Source organism: Plectrocnemia conspersa, unplaced genomic scaffold, assembly GCF_051122295.1.
Source record: "Plectrocnemia conspersa isolate PC_06_02 unplaced genomic scaffold, ASM5112229v1 ptg000006l, whole genome shotgun sequence".
Taxonomy (NCBI): Eukaryota; Metazoa; Arthropoda; class Insecta; order Trichoptera; family Polycentropodidae; genus Plectrocnemia; species Plectrocnemia conspersa.
This window is the reverse complement of record NW_028277170.1, coordinates 1,115,905-1,138,822: the sequence shown is the minus strand read 5'-3', so window position 1 is coordinate 1,138,822 and position 22,918 is coordinate 1,115,905. Positions and strand designations below refer to the sequence as shown.

At 28.5% G+C, this 22,918-nt stretch overlaps 1 protein-coding gene across 3 annotated transcripts in view; it reads left to right on the top strand.

The window, feature by feature from the left end:
* Positions 1-17,986: 17,986 nt before the first annotated feature.
* LOC148233997 (UNC93-like protein) overlaps positions 17,987-22,918 on the top strand; it is a 50,528-nt gene continuing 45,596 nt past the window's right edge. The window contains exons 1-2 of one of the 3 annotated variants that reach the window (XM_088188188.1): positions 17,987-18,181; positions 20,614-20,688. The gene's annotated coding sequence lies outside the window, so the exon portion shown is untranslated. Of the gene's footprint in view, positions 18,187-20,613; positions 20,689-22,918 lie in introns of all 3 variants that reach the window. The other 2 variants (XM_088188187.1, XM_088188189.1) reach the window with 2 other exon arrangements.

Here is a 22,918-nt window from a genome sequence, read left to right as displayed (position 1 = left end):
ACATCCTATGTTATTGTATGCAAATTTTCTTATAATAATGCTTATATTATATGATTACTATTGAAATTGAATACTTTTTATATATTCCACTGACTTTGTCACCATTTATATGGACAAGGAATCGCAAGTAGTCTTAAACCACCAAAAAGATCCGATAGATGCGGTGCTTGCAGTCGCTCGCACTAAATCCAGGTCTTTAGAAAACTGTTTTGCCCTTTAACTAGCGCATCCGCAATGTGCACTGGAGCTGCATTTTTCATGTTGGCGAATTAATAATATATTCAAAACAAAAAATATATTTTTAACTTTTCTTCAGAAAATAAAACTCCACATTTGTCATCATTTGACTTCAAAAGTTACTATCGGACTATTATCGGAAAGTATAAAGCTTCTTTCATTATGTGAATCAATATTATTTTATATTCTTGATCTATTATGTTAATTACTTCATTGCAAATTTCATGGTGTAAATAAATTTAATACAAGTAATAATCTTTTTTTTTTGTCTGAATCTTAACTTAATAATTCATAGACTTTTATATAGTTTTATGCTCCTAAGCGTCAAGCCTACTGTTTTCATTAAAAAAACTTTTTTATTTCTTTAAATTCATTAATTTATCACAAATTCTATAGTGTAAATTAATTCAATACAAGGCATAACAATACTTTTACTTCTATGTTCTCTGTAATGGGGTTCGTAAAATGTATCGGCTCGTATTTCACCGCTAGCAATTAATCGCTAGCAGTTTATCGCCGCGTCAATTGCTCGCATAAACAGTTTATAGTCTATAATGATCTTAAATAAATGAGATGTATTTTTACAAAGTCGCTTATTTATTAATCGATTGGCGGTGTGACAAGTCTAAAAAAAATATTTTCCATGCACAAACAATAAGTGGCGTACACCTATATAATATATTTCTGGCAGTAATTTTTGTAAAGATGTATATCTATTGAATTATTTTTCTGGTAAAGTAAATTTTCTGATTTCTAATTTATATGGAAAGTTATTATTCGAAAATACTAATAATAGTTTTGCAATCAGTGTATACTTTAAATTATTGAAAGTTAATCTTTGCGAAATGCATACAATTACATATCACATTTAAACGACTATGAAAATAAAAAAAACTAATTAAAATTAAAGTCATAGGCAATTAATCAAATAATCTTTCCTTAGCAATTGTTATAAAATCATTATTTACAAGAGGGAGTGAAACTATTTTTATTCTTTGATTACAATGAAATACTTTATTTACTACGATTAAATGTTAAAACATAATAAATTTATATTGAAATAATTTTTTTTTAATTAAACTTTATTATTTATTTACATTTTTTTATATTTACCGCTTAAGCTTAACATGAATGCTTACATTAAAAGTACTAAAAAAATTGCAGAAAATTGTTAGAAAATAACACCATAACCATTTTCTATAGCATTGTACTTAAAAACTATCACTTCACTATCTAATATAGAGAGAACTGCCTTCATATAAATTTCTAATTTTCTACCTTCAAGTCGAAAATTAATGTCAATGTGATTAGAAAACGCATTTAAAAATTTAAATACGTACATTATATTCAAAGGTTGCATTATGCATAAAATTTATTAGATGATCATTTTTTTCGAGGACTTATTCTAGCTACTGGTTTCACCAGAATCATTCCAAATCAATGTGTGCCTTATATATTCTGTTTGTTTATACAAATGTTTATACAAACTCATTCAAGTGATTGCATAAACATTTTTAAAACACTGTAACCTACGACAAATAAATAATCATATTTAATTATATGTTAATAAATATGATACATTTACAGTGAATAGCGATTTTGCCAAAATACTATATGATTTTATTTATTTATTTTATTTTTTAAATATCAGTTTTAAATAAAAATATCTTAGTTCGTTTTCTCACAAAAAAATAATACCTTACTTTACTGATGGTTTCATATTTCACATTAAACGATTTTCTCTTATAAATATAAATATTACTTAAATATCTGCAATAATTTCCAAATATTTTTGTGAAAATATTCTTACCCATATGATTAATATAAACACTTTCTTTCACCCTTTCTATTCTGATTAACTTTCATTTATTTTTATTTAAAATGCATTTTTTTTATTTAGTACTTATGTTAATCGAATTACTTTCCATTATAAAATGTGAGGTGTAAAAAATCACAACCGAATCACTCAAATGATGATTTTCAACTTATTTTTTTAAATTTGAAATGCATCTGGTCAGAGATTATTTGTATATGTTGCACATTTTATCTTTCTTTTTTTGAGTAATGTAATAAATTAGTAGCCACTCGAAATTAAAAAAAAAAAAATTTTTGTTAATGTAACAGAGACATTGTATGCATGCAGAGACTAGAGAATATCCGCTATGTGTATGCACGTGATGCATTTGCTCTTGTGTTTTTGCGCCGTTTTTGTAATATGAGTTGCTCCATCCTCCTGTTTAAAAAAGGGTCGTTAAGGGGCAACAGTTTATAGAATTAAACATATATATATCATCACATTTTATTTTATTTTTAATTCCACTCGAGTGTCTGTGCCAAACTCGCATTTAACAAAAATGAGGAATATAAAACTGTTTATATGAAATTATTTATATTTACATGAAATATGAAAAAAATATTTTGTTGCTTATTTTAACCTTTTTAAATTATAAGGAAGAAGACATATATTTTCATTCAAAGTTTAAAATTTGTGTCAATTTAATGTGAAGAAATTATGCATATATGGCTAGTTATTTATACAAAATGTTTTTCTAAAAGTGGTGATATTTTTGTCTTCATTTTTTTTATGAATACATTTTTTGTAGTCATAAAAAAATTATAAATACATTTTTTTAAATGAAATGTACACCTAGAACTCATCATAACGATATTTGTTACAGTTAGAGTTTCCTTTACAAATTTATTTTAATCAAGTTTTAATATTATATTAAATCTAATAATCTAATAATCTAAATACGTATATGTTTGCATACAGAAGTAGTAAGTGCTTAGCATATAATAATCACTTTAAAAATCGAATTCACAGAAAAAATAAACGATGCTATACCGTGGGAATTCGCGCACGTCGGAAGCGTGCCAAGAAATTGCATATCACTATGTTATAATTACCATACTTTATGAAAATTGCCATATTCGGTTTCATGGACTGAACTAACAAACATTGACAAGACTATTATATTATTGAAATTCATCAGTGTTCCGCAACCATTTTTAGCTACGGAAGTCGCTAATAACGTACCCAGCGGAAGGTCGTGTTGATATTATTTTTTAATTCAATAATGCAAATACAGACAGTATTTACAATACCTAGTGGTGATGATTTATAAAGATAGTAGACGAGTAACAATTATTTTTTCGTCTGTGCATATTTTTTATTTTTAATCAATTTAATTAACGTAACCAATGCAAGGGCGTGCGTTACAAGCGCGAAACAGCTTTCGGAAAACCTTACGAAAGCTATTTCACGCTTGTAACGCACGCCCCCGATATGTGCGCTGGCGCTACGTTTGTTACGTTGACTCTTCTCCCAGTAGACGTGAATGTAAAAATATACCCACTCCATAGGCGACATGCTAAGATAATTTAGGCGTCAATAGACAAACTATATCTAATGTCTTCTTCTCTAAGACGCAGTTTTATGCCATTCTGCCTCGCATTATTAATTAAAATAGTATGTTGAATAGCATGCATGACAGTATTTATCCCTAGCGTACACCATGGCAAATTTATATACTGGCATGTCGTGTCTTCAAGTCTCATATGACGTTACGAATCAATTAACTTTTCATATTCTTGATCTAAGTCCAAATATATAGACAATTTTCTTGCAAAACTATGGAAATCATACTTTCCAGTGATATTGTGTTTCGATACATTTCTTTGATTTAACTATTATATTTTTACGATTTTTTAGTTTGTTGCGTAAATGCCTTATTTATTTGAATCGCAAAAGACATTTTAATACAACGTATTTCAATCTTAAGAATATAATAAACAAGGCCAGAAAAACAATTTACATAAATGCGTACATCCACATATCCAATTAATATAAATATAAGCATACGTATAAAAGTGTCTAGTAACTATTTTTAAACACAGAGTAAGATACATTTAATTTTTAGACAAAAAGAAATAACACTAAACGCTTACAAAATATTATAATTAGTCGATGCTTCAATACTGAGGAACTTCTCAAGCTGTCAAGTGATCACAATAACATTTGTGTATCAATTTATCCATAATTGAAACAACTGGGTTCGAATCAAGTATTAACACTACTGTTTCTTAAATATTCCTAATCCCATAAATGAAAAATTATTCATCGATCATTTTTTAAATCAGGTGAGACTATTACAACAGAATCATATTACAAGTAAATTAAAACCATGCATAAAAAAATAATCGTAAATAAATATAATTTTGTAGACTGACCTCAGACTTCACTAATTATTATTGCAAAACTAAGCAAAGGATTGGAAATTTTGCTTATTTCTCCATATTCTCCTCACCTTTCCCCTGCATATTATTATATTTATAAACATTCAGACCTATTTTGTAAAAGTTGAAATTCAATAATCACAACCTTTAAAAATTAAGATTTTTACAAGCAATAGATTCATTTATTGCTAAATGCCTAACAAAGAGCTTTTATGTAAATGAAGCATAGTTTATTAATAAGGTTGCAGTTTTTAAAATAACAGCGTTTTATATATCACTAAAAAAACGGTCACTTGAGTCGAAACAAAAATAGTATTTATTGAGGGCACTTTTTCTTTGGAATATTGGAGCTATAGGTAACTATCTGATAATTTCCGTTAGTTTCTTTTGATTCAGTCTTATTAGCGTTCGTCTTAATACACAGAGATATATCATTAATGATATACGAGAAAAATTAATAATATCTGTGTACACATCGTTTATTTTAATACATAGTTTCCGCAAGCGACTTTCCAGTATTTCAGTTATTATTTTTTTGTTAGATTATTATGCATATATTGCTAAGTCATCTATCTCCACAGCTTTGCAGAGCCGGCACTTCGTAAATGAATAAAGGTCATGAATGATGCCTTGCGATACTCCCGTGGGACTTTCTATGGAGCTGTGTTTTTTCAGTTGTATTTGTCAATTATTGGGCTTAGATTTGTCTAAATTTCTTTGCATTTTTCGAAATATCGGCGTTTCAATTAGAGAGTTCGTTGACCAATAAACACCCCTTATCAACTATACCCATTATATAAATACACTAAACTACTTTTTCAGTTCACTTACTGTTCCATTGTTGTGTTTGCCGATGATATAAATTTGTTTCAAAAATTATTATTTCGAACAAATCATCACCAATAAATAAATTGGGCAATGAACGATGCTTTCACTATTGTTGAGAAAAACTTGTACTCCTGGAATACTGTATAAATCTTGATTATCCCTTGTTGGATCAAATTTACGCCAGTCTTCTGGGATCACATTCACCATCACTGGATGAGAATAAATTCATCACACGGGGTCTATGGTAACGTATACTAGAAGTAGAATCACTTTTGCACATATCACTATGCTTGGAGTTGGACAACGTGTTTTAAAAATTTTCCAAAAAGGTTTCATCTCTTTCGTTCATTTTGGGGTGATTAAAAATATTTTTTTAAAAATTAAAAAAGATTACTGAGGGAAGAGCAATTTTCGCGACTATATACGGCATTCCTTCGATTAAAAAATGTATTTTTTTTATCTGTGTGGAATTTCCGAATTCAGGATTATTTTGAATTCTCAAAAGGTATGCATAAGATATTGTTTGTAATATATATTATATTTATATACAATTTTTTTTTCATTAATTCAACTATTTATGCGACCCACAGATTTACAAACATTGGTTAAATAACGTACTTGACAATGTATTAATGCGTACATTATAAGGAAGCTACATATTAAATTTCAATAAAATATCTTAATTTGTTTACAAGTTATAGGGATTTTACTAAAAAATATAATTGTCTGTCATTAATCCGCTAAATCGCCCGGCCATAAAGCAAAGTTCGGCAAATAAAGTTTGCCATAGTTTTAAGACCCTTTGTTTACGTGCCAACTCGTATTTAATTCAAGGATATTTTAAGCCCAATTTTTGGGAGTAAAATGAAATGAAACATGTTTGATTAATATTTTTACAAAATAAAATTAAGCCAATAACTTTTTTATCGTACTTTTTTTAATAATTTGTGAAGCGGTAATTATAAAACTTCAAAAATAATTGCAATAAATTCAAAAATAATTGCAATAAATTCACAAAAAATAAATTAGGGATATATAGAATAGGAAGGTAAATATAATGATTTTTCTTCCATCGTAATCAAACACACGGTACAGCAAATAAATTGAGCAACCGCGCGATGAAGCGGCCAGGGATTTATAACCATAAGCAATTTATTGTAAATCGAATTGTAAATAACTATAATATTGGCCTGCTAGTATTTTTTTGCACTTCTCGCTTATTATCTTGCGCTTCGTTTTTGTTTGATCAACATTGATTCACGAGTTGCGTTCATACGAGAAAAATAAAATAATAATTACAATATATTTTAAGTAAGTTCAAAGACCCATAAAGCACATATTTTTTTACTTGTTTTTTTTCTTCTTATAGTAACCATTATTATGACATCATTCGTATATATATATATATATATATAGATAATTTTAAAAAGTAAATCAATATATTTAAAAATAATTAAAACACAGATTACTAATTCTGTTTCAAATAATTTAGTAATTTACCAGCTCAAAAATACATTAAATGTATAAAGACTAATATTATTATTTGAGTTGCCGCTGGAAATTTGATACCCAAATCGATGGTTGTTAATCACTTGCTCTAATAGTTCGAGCGAGATAGCGAGCTCTGCTTGCATAGTGCCTTATTCTTATTAAATTTTCAATTTTTTTCATTTCATAACAGACACATAATATAAAGTAATAATTATGCATACTTAGAGCATGTAATTCCGTTTCATCCTTTTCTTTGGAGGAAAAAAACATTTTAAGAGCAATAATTGACAATATAAAACTGTCAAGTATCGCGCCATGCAGTCCTAACACCACACAATACGTCCATGTTCCCATGAAATATTTTACAATAAACGTAAATTTAGGATTAATGGGTTATTTGCATTAATTTAATCAATGCTACTGAAATATGTTTACCATTTTTATATTATATTTTCCATTAACAAATTTAAATTGCAAAATTTGATTGAATACAAAGCTAATGAATGCATTCAAAGTTCTGTCGATGTATTGTTGACATATGAGTGCAACGCTTGGTATATAATGTCGACATAGGGTCGACTTACGAGTTGATTACAAAGGGCTAATCAGTTTTTTTTTTAAATAATAAAGTATTGAAGCGGTAGGAAAAAATATTTTTTAATAAATCACAAAATTGGTTGCAATTACGCGATTTGATTTATGCCGATTTTAAAAACACGACAAATTCAATATTGAAAAAAGAACAACCCGTTCGTCAAAAAATAGTTCACTGGCAGCTTTATGCATCTCATAAATACATACAGAATTTAGGAACATAAAATGTCCACTTACAGAGCACATAATCTTGCTCTTATTCTAGACACTTCGATTTTAATTCATTGTCAAGCTATGGCTTATATTTTTTCAAAGGATATCGCCGTAAAATATTTTATGCATGCAAAAGCTCATTTTTTCAATCAGTTATTCTTATAACCAGCCACAGAAGCAAGAACCGAAACAAGGCTGGTCTAGACCACGCATTGACTAGCGATCAATAGCCAACCCTTGCCGTAACTAATGGTGAAAATCGTTTTATATACGGCGTGGCAAGATGAGATCTCGGCTGCGAACCTTGGCAGAATGACGATTAAAATACGATTCGTTCTTATCAGATGGTAATATATAACCAGAGGCCGGCTGAAAGGTGCGGAAATAAATCAAATCGCGTAATTGCAACCAATTACAGAAGCATCGTCTTGTTCGTCACAATGGGATTCATGGACACTGCATGGATTCATTCATAAAATGTGACGGACATCGGATGCTAAGAGAGCCGTGAGAAAATAGGTACTACAGCGGATACGCTCTGAAATAATAGTGCATTATACTGTTTGTTCTATAGACGTGTTCAGATTGTTATACTCAAATACATTTGTATCCACATAGGTTATAATTTTCTATTTATGTATTTCATCTCTTTTATAGTCAACAAGGTGTAGTTATAATGATATTAGTAATTGTGCACTGTAATGTTTTTTACTAAATAATAATCGCTAATTACGTAGAATAAACAGAATTTATTATGGAGGCTATGTATTTAGGAATCAAGTTGCTATGAAAATAATTGCGTGTTTTTTTTTTGTATACATTTTTATAACACTGGTTTCATAATAAATTTTGTTCTAAATTGGAATGTTGTATTCAAGAAGGATAATAAGCAAAAGAGATATTTTTGTATTAGTTCAAAACATGTAGTATAGCAGCAGAAGCAGTCGATAAAGTCCATAAAAATAAAATACTAGTAATTTTATCATCAAGTCATATAGATGTAATAATAGTAAATAAGTGAGTCAAGTTTCGAATAGAATTTCAAGAAAACAATTTCTCGCAATACTCCTGCATTACAAGCTTATTGAAAAGCGCTATCTAATTATTTTAAATTCCCATTAATTCTAGACATTTTCCACTTTTGCGCAAACTGACGTTTAAGCTTAGCTTTAAACTTCGAGAGTTCTATTAGTTTGTTGCGCACGACAAAGACTTTATACGAGTCCTTTTATTAAAAACTAATTGATTCTGTGAAATACTACGAAAGATGAATAAGCGCGAGGCGACGGAAATTGTTTGTACGCGAAAAACAATCAGTGACGTCTTTCGGTTTTTCATCGATGACATTTGTCATTGTCAGCTGTTTCTTGGCGATTGATGCCACACAAAAAGAATATATTTTCAGACACAAAAGCAACCTCTGTTGCTTCAGTCTCGACCGAGGACGCTCTTCTCTATTGATCTTCACGATCGAGAAGACGAAGCGAATCTTCTTTTTAAGCGTCTCGGTGTGTGTATGTGATTCAGATAATTATGGGAATAGTAGCAATGGTAACATGTGGTAGTTTTCCGGTTTGGATTTGACATTTATGTTTCTGCAATTAGAAGTAAGTTTTTCACAATTTAACTATCAAGAAGAAGAACAACTTAATATTTGATATTGATCAAATCAGATGAATGCAATATTAGGATTTTTTAAGCGTTAGTTTATGGAATGAAAATTGCCTCCATGGGCCAATCGATCATGAGTTATCAATATTTATTAAAAATTAATGCGGTTCTAGTTTTAGACTTATGAGACAGGTATGATTCCTGCGACGGCGCCGACACGATTTTATTGCTTTTGACATGAATTTTTGACTTCTGAGAAGTGATAATTGTTTTTGCGCCATCTTATTGACCAAAATTTGGTTTCAATATACTTTGCTCGGCCCTTTTATATTCTAAATTCATTATAATATCGGTAAAGATAGCTATCATATTTTTAAAACATAGTGTAATATTTAAATCCTGAAAAAACTATGGAATAATCTGTATGTACTTCTTTCGCTTATTTATTTCGTTTGTATTTTGGACTTGAACTAATGAAAGCTCTAAGAGTATAATTATTTTTAGAACTATGATTAGATTAGGTTTGGGTTTGAACAGCAAATGGACGTTTCGCAACTGTCAAATTGAGTATAATTTACATTTTAGAGCAGCATATATTGCTACTAGAAATATATATCTTCTGATGAAATTTCAGTAAAACTTCACTGAAAAATACACATTCACTGTAAAATTTATACATCTCATGTAAATAAATAATGATAAATATGTAAATATATATATTACTACATATAAAAAAGTTGAAATCGTATAATTTTACTAGTCATCGCCAGATAATTTATGTTTTCACTTGTAAAAATATAAATCTACTGGTGAAAATGTATTCCGATATGATTATACTGAAATGACATGTTATAAAAAATATTTTTGGGATAGATTCGAGACTGTTTTTTTTTAGATTTTATTTTAGGAATAAATACATGAAACTGAATATATTATTTATTTATTTTGCTGCATTTAATCTAGTTGTCAAATTACTGATAATACAATTTATAAAAACTATTGAATATTTTCTTTCATGTCTAATATTTTTTAAGCGTTGAAAAAGCAATGAAATCAATATTAATTTACAAAAAAATTTTAATTCAAACGGAGCTACTTACAAAAACTTACAAATTGTCAAAATTTGTACAAATGTTAAATCGAGAATTTTTATAAAGTATTTTTTATTATATAAAATTAAATTTGCACGAATTTTTTAAAAGGTTTACAACCACTGAATAACGCTGCATAAATAAAGGCGGGCTCATGCCTAATATGTATACTTCTTGGGAGTCATATTCAGTTTCCATGTCTTCCGGTTCGTCATCACTTAGTCAAAAATCAGTATCTTCCAATAATTTAAGATTTTCTCCACATCCCTTTCATTGGTAGGGTCATATTTTCTTTCTAAAAACATAAAATGAATATATTTGTAAGAAATAGATTATTTTAGTGCATATTTTTTATTGACTAGTACTAGAAAAACACGATTTTAGTTCTACATGTGTGCTATTGCAAAAGTGTAGATATTTTTTAACTCGCCCGATTCATGAAATGCAAACATTGAGATTTGGGCATAATTATGCACATAGTTTGCACATCGAATGTATTGTTAAATTTTGAATGTAGGTTAGATAAAAAAAAAACACAGCTGATCAACTTTGACCTTTATCTACATTATTATAGATAAATATTTTAGTTTGAATTACATTTTCTATGAATGAAACTTAATTAAAAAATATTAACCTTGTACTTTTAAAAAAATTTCAGCTATGTTGATTTATTTATTGAATATCTTAAAAAGAAATTTACACACGCTAACTGAAATTTTAGAGTATGTTAATAAATGTTAGTATTATAAAATATTGATTCTAGTACTCTAAAATTAATGATGAAATTAATATGCATAAATATGCACACCAGGCCTGAAAAAATGGTTAAAACTACTCATGTATTATTGTTTCCAGGGCCGCAGAAAGCAAACCCGGGCTTGGGTAAACAATGCTTTCAGGCCTCAAGACATAAATGGCATTTTATGTATTTTTAACATCGTAATATAATTTTTGAATAAATATTAATAGATATTATTAACATTGTGCTATAAATAAATATAAAAATATGTAAAAATAAATTTCTGAAATCATATTTTATGCGAAATAGTACAATTAGGCATTACAAATTATTAAACACATTTACTCATACTATTTATCTGATGATTGGTCGTGTTTTATTTGCAGCACGTAATTTTTTTATTGCAAACACATGTGATTAAAATTAAACTTATTCATTGCGGTGAAGTGATAAAATAATCGTATTTTTTCACATGTGGCAACCAGGTGCGTACGGTGAGATACATTCTCTTTCGCTCGCTGGCGTGTTAACTGACGAGTGTAAGTGAGAGATAAAGGCGTGCGGAATGCATGTAACGCACGCCCTTAACTGTCATTCACTCTCGTCACTTAGCACGCAAGCGAACGAAAGGGAATATATCTAACCGTACGCGCTTGGTGGCAACACTAATTCGCGAACATTGTCATGACGAAAATAAAAAAACAATATACTAAACCCAAATTTTATATTTAAATTATTTTGGCATTGCCATTTTGACTACATATTATATCTAGTAGTAAAAATGAATTCCAATTTGATTTTACTGAAATGACATATTTTTAAAATATTTTCGGATTAGAATTTTTTAGATTTTCTTTTAAAGATAATCTGATTCAGGTTTAGAATCATTTTAACTTTTTAAATATTTTAATTAATGTATTTAATTAAATGACATGCACTTTTTTGGCCAAATTCAAGGGGGGCAAGTACTCAAGTTGTACAAAATAATTTTAAACCAATAACAATATGGGAAATATTGGTTTTATTTTATTTAGCAACTGTATAGGAAAATATTTGTAATTTTAATTTTTGCATCATATAACGATTTTAAATTTCATATTTCTTCACCAAGGTCAATTAATTTTTAATTGTTAGTTTTTTACCCTTTTCTGAATTTCGTTATCATTCAAGTCGCGGAATAACCACATGTTGATTTTTCGTTATTTCTTTGCTTCTTCCTTAGATATTCGATCTGAAAATTCAGATTGAATACCTAAATTTACTGCTACTAATTTACATTTGTTGAATATTTCCTCTTATGTCTAATATTTTTTAAACGTTCAAAAAGCAATAATTTGCAAACAAATTTTAAAACGAATGGAGCCACGTCAAAAAACTACAATCTGTCCCTTTGAACAATAATGTTTATTGTGAAAGTGGGTGCTTATGAAGGCAATGTTCCGCTCCTTTTATTTATTTAAATAGAGCTAAAGGAACTAATACCTGAAATAAATCAGTGCATACATCTCAAACAACTAATTTAGTTCAGATTCATTATTTGAGAATGGTTTTTATTTTTTTATGTTTTTTTTTTGTCAAGGGTCAGGCCCTTAAAACAGAACGGGCCCAGTGAATTTGTCCCGTTTAACCCCTCCCCCTCTCAGCTGGGGAGATTGTTTCACATTTACTTATGTGAAGTAATATAACACTATTATACATTGTACATAATATATTTCTTATAATTTATAATATACCTATTTTTCTATTATTTTTATATTATGTAAGTACAATGTTATTTTTTCGGGATTCTAACCCTTTGGGATGTGATTTCGCAACTAGTAAGACGCAGATGGACATTAGTGAGAGTTTTATTAGATTATATTACGTATTGCGACAGACTATGATAAGCGAGATGTTTTCTCCAAACAGTGGTAGAAAAGCTGGCGCAAGGATGTTGTCTGTTGAAGATCTTCAGAGGTCTTGTAGGTGGCGTGGCAGCTACAGTATAGCGAAGGTTGATCTTTCTCTGTTGCGGTGTTAATATGGTAGAGATTCCACCATACTAGCATGTCATGTATGTTCTCCATGTCATGAGTCTGACAGGTGACTTAACGTGATTGCCTTCTCCTCATTGGAGTCCAGGCTTAAGTATTTAGGGCTGCAAAGCTTGCTAACCAATCACAAGCATGCAGCAATCATCCAGACAATCGATATATTGTTTTCCGTGACCGTTTCGTAACAAATAAATATTCATTCAATGCACCAGAATATCCTTGCGCGTTAAGTGTTTGAAAATTTCCTGTCATCGCAATTATTACAAAAGTTGCCAAAACACATAAATAAATTATCCCAAAACGTTCTGAAAATTCATTAACACTAAACGCGCTATTCAGTCGACGCCGAAAATAATGAACTTCGACGATAAAACATTGGACGGTTCACAAAATATTGCTGACGGTTCACAAAAGATTGCGCAATGTTTTCATTCTGTTTCTAGGAATATTTTTTGCCTTCTGCTCAGTCGTTTTCTTCTTCCTGTTCTTTGTCTTCAGTACTAACCATGAAAGGAACTGAGCTCTCAGATCTTAAATACGGCGTTAATAAATTAAAGATATGTTCTTCTAGGCCTGATTTGATTTTGAAGGGTTGCGAAGTTAGTCTCGCTGCTTCTCTAAAACGTATTTTTGATTTAATTCTCAAGATATCATCATTTCCTGATCTATGTAAATGCACAAAAGTCACCCCTATTCATAAAAAAGTGACAAATTGTCTATAAAGAACTATAGACCAGTCGCAGTATTGTCAGTATCTGCTAAATTGTTTGAAGTAATTATTCATAGATATGTCTTTAATCACTTTCTGTAAGTTTTGTTGGATCAACAGCATGGGTTTTATCCCACCTGTTCCACTGTTACTAACCTTCTGTCGTTCACCAAAATGGCGACAAAATCTCTCGATGTGGGAATTAGAGTAGACGTCGTATATACAGATTTTAAGAAGGCCTTCGACAAGGTTTGCCGTGGGATATTAATAAAAAAATTGTCGAACCTCGATTGCTCGGATGATTTAACTCGGTTATTCTCGAGTTATTTGAGCGATCGTAGACAGTTTGTAACCTATGGCGGCTGATTGTAGAAAGAATATTTCACCCCTTCGGGGGTTACGCTTAGTTCGCTTTACGTTATTTAATAATGACATATTTTTGTGTATTGAAATAATACTATTATTGTTTTCGACCATCGTGACGTATTGGGGTAGCCTGTTACGTTACGATGGTCTTAATTTAATTTAAATAAATAAATCTGTTTTTTGTTTCAAAAGCTCCCCTAGAGTCCCAATGACACTTTCACCTCATATACACACACTTCTTTAATAATTGATTACCTTGTTGAAGACTATTACCGAATATAGATTGTAGAGCATAGGCGACAACACGCAACCTTGTCGTATTGTTTCCAGCTAAGATTTTTCAAGAGGATAATATCTCTTACACATATTTTGACTTATTTTAATGCATCTATTAATATAGCTGTTGCTGAATCATTCCCAGAAACTTCATCTAATTGAAGAAAATAATGATTTATTTGATTGAAATAATGATTCGGTAATATATTTTATGTGTCGTTTGGTAAAACTTATATGAATCGACTTGCTCTCATTTAGTTTGCTAGTCATCAGCATAACGATGTTTGTTAATTGTTTTAGATTTTAATTTCTTTTGTACCTGGAGTGCTTCTTTGAATATAGTTTTAGAGTACAAATTAAAAAGAGATGGAGAAAGAACACATATTTGTCTGACACCTGTATTGTAATATTTTTTATTTGATTTCCTCAATGTTTATTACTGCTGATTGATTCCAACTCTTACATGTCGTTCATGTAGCACAATAAAATTAGGCATTCTATAAGATGATCTTGATTTACGCGATCGAAAGTTTTCTCAAAAGCTATGAAGCAAATATAAACAGATTTGCGAACTTCGTAACATGTCTGAAACAGAAACCAGTTTTCTATTATCCATAAATCGTTTTAAACACTTTTACTATGACAAAATATTCAATAATCATTTTTATTATTATGCCTTTAAGCACCGATTTATAGTACATATCGAAATAATTAATACAGCTTAGCTGTAGGCGCTAAAGTTTAATTTTTTTTTTTTTTAATTAGTAAATGGTAAATTGATTGTGTTTGTTGTAAATATTGTATTATAATGTTGTTATTTTAGTGTATACATATAGCTCTGTTATAGTTGATTTTATTTCAAATTTACGACTGTTCGTGACACATAGCTTCACTGAGATTATACTTTATAATATATTTTAGCACACATATTTAGTAATTAAATTTATTTGTAAAATTATGATATTTTTATATCTGTTATTATAAAATAAAACAGCCAAAATACTATGTGTGCTAGAAAAACATTATTGTGCTCTTTAAATTTATTTAATGACTCTTTGTAGAAAAAAATATAGTTAAGTTTAATCCTAGTAAAATATTGCAGACTGTTACAAGTCACACATTGCCCTAAAAATACAAAAAAAAATACAAACCAAAAAGTTATTACCATAAAATCATAAAAAAAAATTGTCGTAATGTGTTATAAATAAAAACAATAGCAAAAATATATATTTTGTTGAAAATAATTTGATCTTTTTCATTTAAGTTTATTAAAAAAATATCTTCTTACTACCTTTCAGAAAGTCAAAGCAAAAACTATTTAATAATATTTTTTTTTAATTTATAAGACGAATTACTTTTGCTCTTTTAGACACGATATAATTGAATTGTTTTGAATATTTCGATGTTGATTTTTTTTATATTTAACAAAAATTTAAATTTCATCTGATTTTGCAATTTTTATTAAAAATATATTTTTAATACTACAGGATAATTAAATGTGAATAATATTAAATTAATTAAAATAATTTTAAATATTTGTAGAACAAACCAACTACGAGCTTTAAGACAAGATAGAGCATTACAAAAAACGTAGATGCATCTCGATATTTTTAATTGATTTTTTGGATTACTTCAATGTTAAAATTTTTTTGTACCCCAAATTTGAATTTATCTTCTCATCAAAAAATGCAGTAACACAGTCCTATTTTAAAGCATATATATTTTAATATTAAATAGCAGTTTTTATTAAAGACATACTATAAGATATTTAAAAAAATTAATCTATCTTTTAGACACAAATAGTAATTTAATTTTTTTTTATTGAATTACTTTGAAAGATTTTTTACATAATTTTATTAATTAAGCATATTTAAACTATTCATTTCGTAGCAGTTTTCAATAAAAAATAATATAATTAAATATAAATAATATCGAATTTAAGTATTAAAAATAAAATATAGAATACATTTATTGATATATTTTTTTTTTGGAAAAAAATTACAACAATTAACAATTATCTTCTATACGCGATAGAAAATTTAAAAAATCGTGGATGCATCTCAATGTTTTTGACTGATCTTTTAAATTATTTTGCTTTACAAGATTTTTTTATTAATTTTATTAATTAAGCATATTTAAACTATTTATTCCGTAGCAGTTTTCAATAAAAAATAATATAACTAAATTTTTTTTAAATAAAATATAGGAAACATTTATTCTTGTACATTTAAATTTAAAACAATTAACAATTATCTTCTATACACGATAGAAAATTAAAAATATCATTGTAACGCACGCCCCCGATATGTGCGCTAGAGCTGCGTACAATCAAACATCCTTGTTCCTTTTTTATTAAAAAAAATCCGCCACTAATAAATCTCGTTTTGTGTTGATGCTGGTTTAATCGACAACAAGGCTTCAAATAAGCACTGTAAATTACTTGTTCTTTTGCCCGTCGATTAAAATATTTTGTATTTTTTCTCCATGAATCCGTAAGATGTTGGTTTTCTCAAACAACTCTCTGTAAGACTGAAAGAAATTTCTTTCTCTAATTGTTGTTAATAATTTAATGTAGTCGCGCGGGCCTTAAAATTCGAGCCAATAAATAATCTGCAAATATTTTTTTTCCCCATTATACATATTTCTGCTTTTGAAAAAAAACTAAAGAAGTCAATTTTATTTGATTGGTGAAAGATTCTGGATTTGCAAATATTAAATTATTGACATCAATGGCTGGTTTCTTCGATTGTATTATTTATCTTCAATTGCCCGTTGAAATTTCGAGCTTAGCTCAGAATTGATATTTTCCAATTGTTTAAACGACAATTTTAAGGCCCCTTTGACTGTCAATAATAATCGTGAGATAATTATCAATAACAGCTGTTGCTACTTTACAAAAACAATAAAAAAAAGCTTTTCGGATCTTAAATCGTTTTTCACTCTACCGATTCGCAACGCGTAATTTATTATTTTAGGAGCGGGTTCTTAAATCACCAAAACAAAGATGAACCGCCGGCCGGTTAGAGTAATAGAAAATCGCAAAAAAGTGTTTCTCATATATACATATACTTTTGATCTTCCGAGAAAATATTCATATTTAAAAACATCTGGCATGAACACCTTCAGAATGGTTTCTAATCTGAGTGTCTTCTTTTATTACTAAAGTAAAAATAAAGCGAGTTTGTGTGTAAACGAATTGTATTTTTTTTGTCATTCTTTTACCCATATTATGCATTAAAAACGTTATAAAAAAATATCTAATCAAATTTAATTTTGTTTAATAAAATTTATTTATATTTTTTTCGAAAAATCGTAATAGTTTTCGAGAAATTAGAATTCTTGATTTGACATTTTCTTGAGAAATTCTCGAGAGAAAACATTACATATTTATATAAATTTTATATATCTTACAATTGTGGCAAAAATCTTTTTATTCAGTGTAATTACTATCCATTATTAATTCGAAGACCATATCATAACAGCACGTATGCACTTTGTCCAGCTTTTATAATCTTTCCCCCACCATTAACCGACTACTTCAGCTACGCGGTCTACGACGAACACTGTTGCTGCGGACTCCGAAGTGTTAACACCTTCGAACCGCGCGCCCCGTAGCTCCAAGTTTCGGCTAACACGTTCGCGTATTTATGTATAATAAACTACTAACGATATAAATAGAAACAACCTTATCTAATAATTAAAATAAAATCAACAAAAGTAAACTGGTGTAAGAAAGTGCACAAGATACTCGACTAAGGTGGTGTAAGTTTTTTAATTTTTATTTTATTTTATTTCTTATTATTAATAACAATTAGTTAATGCGTTTCATCTTTGTTTTATTAAACACTATACCATAAACGGTAATTGATTATTTAATATTAATTTCTTACGTTGCAAAGCGATCTCCGAAAGTTTGTCACAGAAAGAAACGAACGACATTAGAAAAATCCAAAAAACTGCTGTGTACACATTTATATGTAATTCTAAAATATATATGTTTATTCACGAGTAGCACAACACAAATGTTCCATTGGTATAATTTTAATAAAATTATTATTCACATGTATATCCGACCGGTGAAAATTCATATTTCGCGTCACACAATAGAAACTGTAAATTTTGTATGGGTGTAAAATTGCTCTGTACATTTCTGAAATTCAGAAGGTCGGCGTGTTCAATAGTATCCCTAGAAATCGTATCTGAAAAATACATACATGTAATGTAATTAAAAAAGTAATACATAATGTTTCTATTATATACGTTTTTGCGATGTAATAGCACAATAAAACTTTTATTAGTCTAATAATAAAAACTTAATATTTAAATATTGTTTTAAAATAGCTTTTATAAATAATTCATAACTATCTTAATTATATGATATATAAAAAAATATGTGACAGATTTATAGGCGCGTTTAAAAATTTTCAATAACTTTTCAGATTATTTGCTTAATTATATGTATCATTCAGTTTGATCATATAGATATAATGGCGCACATCCTTAGATCTCTAATAAAACATAAATGTATATGCACATATATTGTAATTAAAATAATAATAAATGATATTTTTTAATAGGTTTTTAAATCTCTTATTAATATTATAATAGAAACTTGAAACAACTTTTCTGAATGATTCATAATGATCTTATTAAAAAAAATATGTAACAGATGTAGAGGCGCCCTCAAAAGTAGCTCGATATTATTCTTTCTAGTATTTAACAATTTTAAAATACCTTATATCATTAGATTTTCTATATAATAAATCACAAATATATATGTACTTATAAATGCTGTTTCTAAATATGTTTTTCCGATATAATAATAGCCCACTAAATCTTTTATTAATCTAATAATCAAGGCTTAAAAACTTTTTTGAATGATTCAAAATTATTTTATTATATAATCTGATTGAAAGTTGCAATTAAAAGTAGCCCGATATATATTTTTTTAATAGAATATAAATTCAGTTTTTATTGAAATAAACTTTTCCGATTGTTTTATTGAAAATATCGTGTCCTTAAGTTTTAAGTGATATGTTTGTCAGCCTATTTTCGATAATTTAGAATTGCGTCAAAATACTTATATTATTTTTTTATAGAAATTATGACTTACTTTTTATGTGTATTGCAAAAAATAACTTCAAAGATAATTTTTTGAATTAAAGTGAAAAAAATATTTATGGAAACTTTAAATTAGTTTATAATGAAAAACTCGCATGTGAACATTAGGCACTTAAAAGTAGCCTTGTATATTTTTTTTTTGCTTAATCAAAACGACATTATTAACTAGATTATAATTTATAAAGTACTAGTAGAGTTTTTTGTGTAAAAAATATTTTGTAATCTTTAAATATTTTTATTGCTAATTTATTAATGTTAGTAAAATATATGGAAATTAGTTTTTAATATTTTATTTAATTTGATTTATTATTTTTAAATTATACGCAACAATAGCAACATAAACATAATTTTTGTTTAACTTAGGAAGAATCTTACTTGAATCGTTTCAATTTACAATATTTGTTCTATTCTTATAAAATTATATGTGTGTATATATCGTTTCAATTGAATAATATATATTATATTTTTTCTATTATTATAAGTGTAATCAGTAGTGTACTAGCAATGTCCGGATATAACCAGAGCTAATTTTCCACACGCGAGATCATCTTTTTGTTTGTGTGAATTTGTGGTGTGCAAAAACTCGTCAGATTTAATTGAGATAACTTCAAAACGAGCGTTTAAGTTTAATATATTCCTTTTTCATTTTTAACAATTTTTAAACCTATGAGATTCGCTAATTAGAATCGAAATTCGCTGAGAAAGAACTCTAATAGAATAATTATTAGTAATGAGATAAATTTCGATTTATACCATATCGTAGACAATAAAACTAAAATATATCAAAATTTTAATAATTATTCCATTGAAGTTATTTTTTATTTTGATCCATATACATTGAAATGCACAGCGATGTTTATTTAATGAATTCATCAATTCATTTTGTGTTATTTTTGATTACAATTTGCCAATGCGTTATATTTTAATTGTAAATAGTTGACTGCGATTCAATCATATGCAAAATTATCGACAGCACTCGACAAACATTAACAATTGTTTTTCCGCCTCATAATATATAATACACATACAAGCTTTAATATGTACATATATTGATTAATTGTTACACAGGGTTGGTCAAAATCCATCGACTTCTTTGAACATCTGGCAGATGTAAAACAATAGCGTTCAACATTCAACAGCCAAGTATGTATAATTTATTTTTATATTTTCATTTAATGAAATTGTAAATAGGCTAAGCATTTCTATGACATCTAAAAGTTTACCTAGGAAATATAATCAGTTCAAATCTATGCTTGAATTAAATCCCAAGATACGATCGTGCAACTTTTTTCATACGGTACTTAATATACGAAATTGGGGGAATGAAAACGGCTGGCGCATTTAAAAGTAACCCGAATATATTTTTAGCTAAAAAAATATTTAAACAGTAATAATATTTCTTAATATACCATGATTTTATTTATATATGCACATTCAAAAGTAAGCTAGATATATATTAATCAGTATTTAACGTGTTTAAATTTAAATTAAATCAAATAGATTTATTAGTTAGTCTATAGTTATCCGAAACCTTGTTTTAAAATGGCGGCTTTATGATTGCCTATAAATTTTCAATTCGGTTTTCTGTCCATGTTAATGATGAACACAGAACGAGCTCGATGACATGGCGCAGAATCATCTTGCAAAATGGGTTCAGTAGTAGTTTTGGGAAAGTTTTTCAGGCGTTGGAATAAAGTCGTTTTATTTATTTTTGCATTCATAGTGGCCTGGACGTAATTTAAAGAACCCAATCTATAAGCTGTCATGCACCCCCAGATCATCACATAGGGTGAGTTCTAGAGTCTCCAATTACTCGAACCATCAACTACTCGAGTATCGAATATTAAAATTTTAAAATACTCGAGTACTCGAGTACTTTCGAGTATTTACCAAATGTACCAAAATAGCTATTATTCAAATTCGTGCACATATAAATAAATAAATAAAATACTTAGTATGTTAATTTTTACAATTATTTTAACTTCACGGACATACTTTTTAAAAACAATAATGCAAAAAGTGTCTCGAATTTAATATTACTGCTAACCTTTGGTTTTATTATTCCCGTTATGGAAAAAACCCTTTCCGTTGCTGTTGATGTTGGTCTTATTGTCATTAACGCGTTGGATAAGGCTTCTAATTTATATCTGTTCGCTTTTTATAGATATAAAATTTTTTGAACTCTCTTTTTATGTTCTCTTCTTTCATTCCCTTCTCTGCTTTTCTTTTATTTCCTTCGACTATTGACAAAATAGCATTTTGTAATTCTTCTTGAATAGATTTTTTTTCTTAACAATATACAATATTCTACTCCTTCTGATTAATGCGAAGAATTTAAATCTATATCCTTCGAAGATGTATTTGGGTGAATCCCTTTCACTCTAGAGCTAAACGGTTCGCAAAGAACTGACTTTACTTTAAATGCCTTTAAAACACACAATTGTTTTGATTTATATTTTAAGCTGAGGGATCAGTATAAACAATTCACAACACTTTACGCTACAACTGCATAGTCATAAAACCTAAAAAAAATTTTTGTTGATATTTCATATTGTTCATTGCCATAAATTAGATAAGTCGGGACTGTCGAACAGAAAACACAAAAGAAATTTCTCCGTCGTACCCACTAACATAGCCGACGACCGGAACTATGCAACTATGGAACTATGAAAAAATTATACCTGATAGTAACCGCTCTAACTCGGGACTTCGGGCATAAACGCCAAATAAAAGCAAGACGTTAACCTTTACCGGACCGAGTTAAAGTTATTTTTGTTTCTGAAATATTTCAAATTTTTTTAATTTCGATTTTTTTAATTTTTTTAATCAAGTACTTGAAAAATAGACAAAAATACTCGAGTATCGAGTACTCGATTACTCGAATTGGAGACTCTAGTGAGTTCTTGATGAATCGATTAATGCATAAAGAATTAAATCTTTCGCTTTTTCTACGGCGCACAGTTGCTTACCATCTGCTCCAAACAGAATAAATTTGGGTTCGTCGAAAGAAACCACTCTTCTCCAATCTTCGACGGTCCAATGGCGATGAGCTTTTGCCCATTCAAGGCGATTCTTTTTCACTTTCTCATTAAATACTGTTTTTTTGCTGGGTTTCGCGCTTTTAATCCAGAAATATTTGAGTTTGAAGTAGATTGCAATTCTGTTTGTATTTCAGCAACTGTTTAAATCGATATTTTTTAGGATATCCTTTATTCTGCGGTTTTCTTGAGCAGACGTCATACGCTTCCAACCACCCCTTGCACCCTCTATAGAATTAATGTTTCGCGATATTTTTTAATAAATTTTCAAATAGCAGAACCACTAAACTAAGAAATGAAACATTTTCTTCGAAATATGCTATTTTTTTAGATTT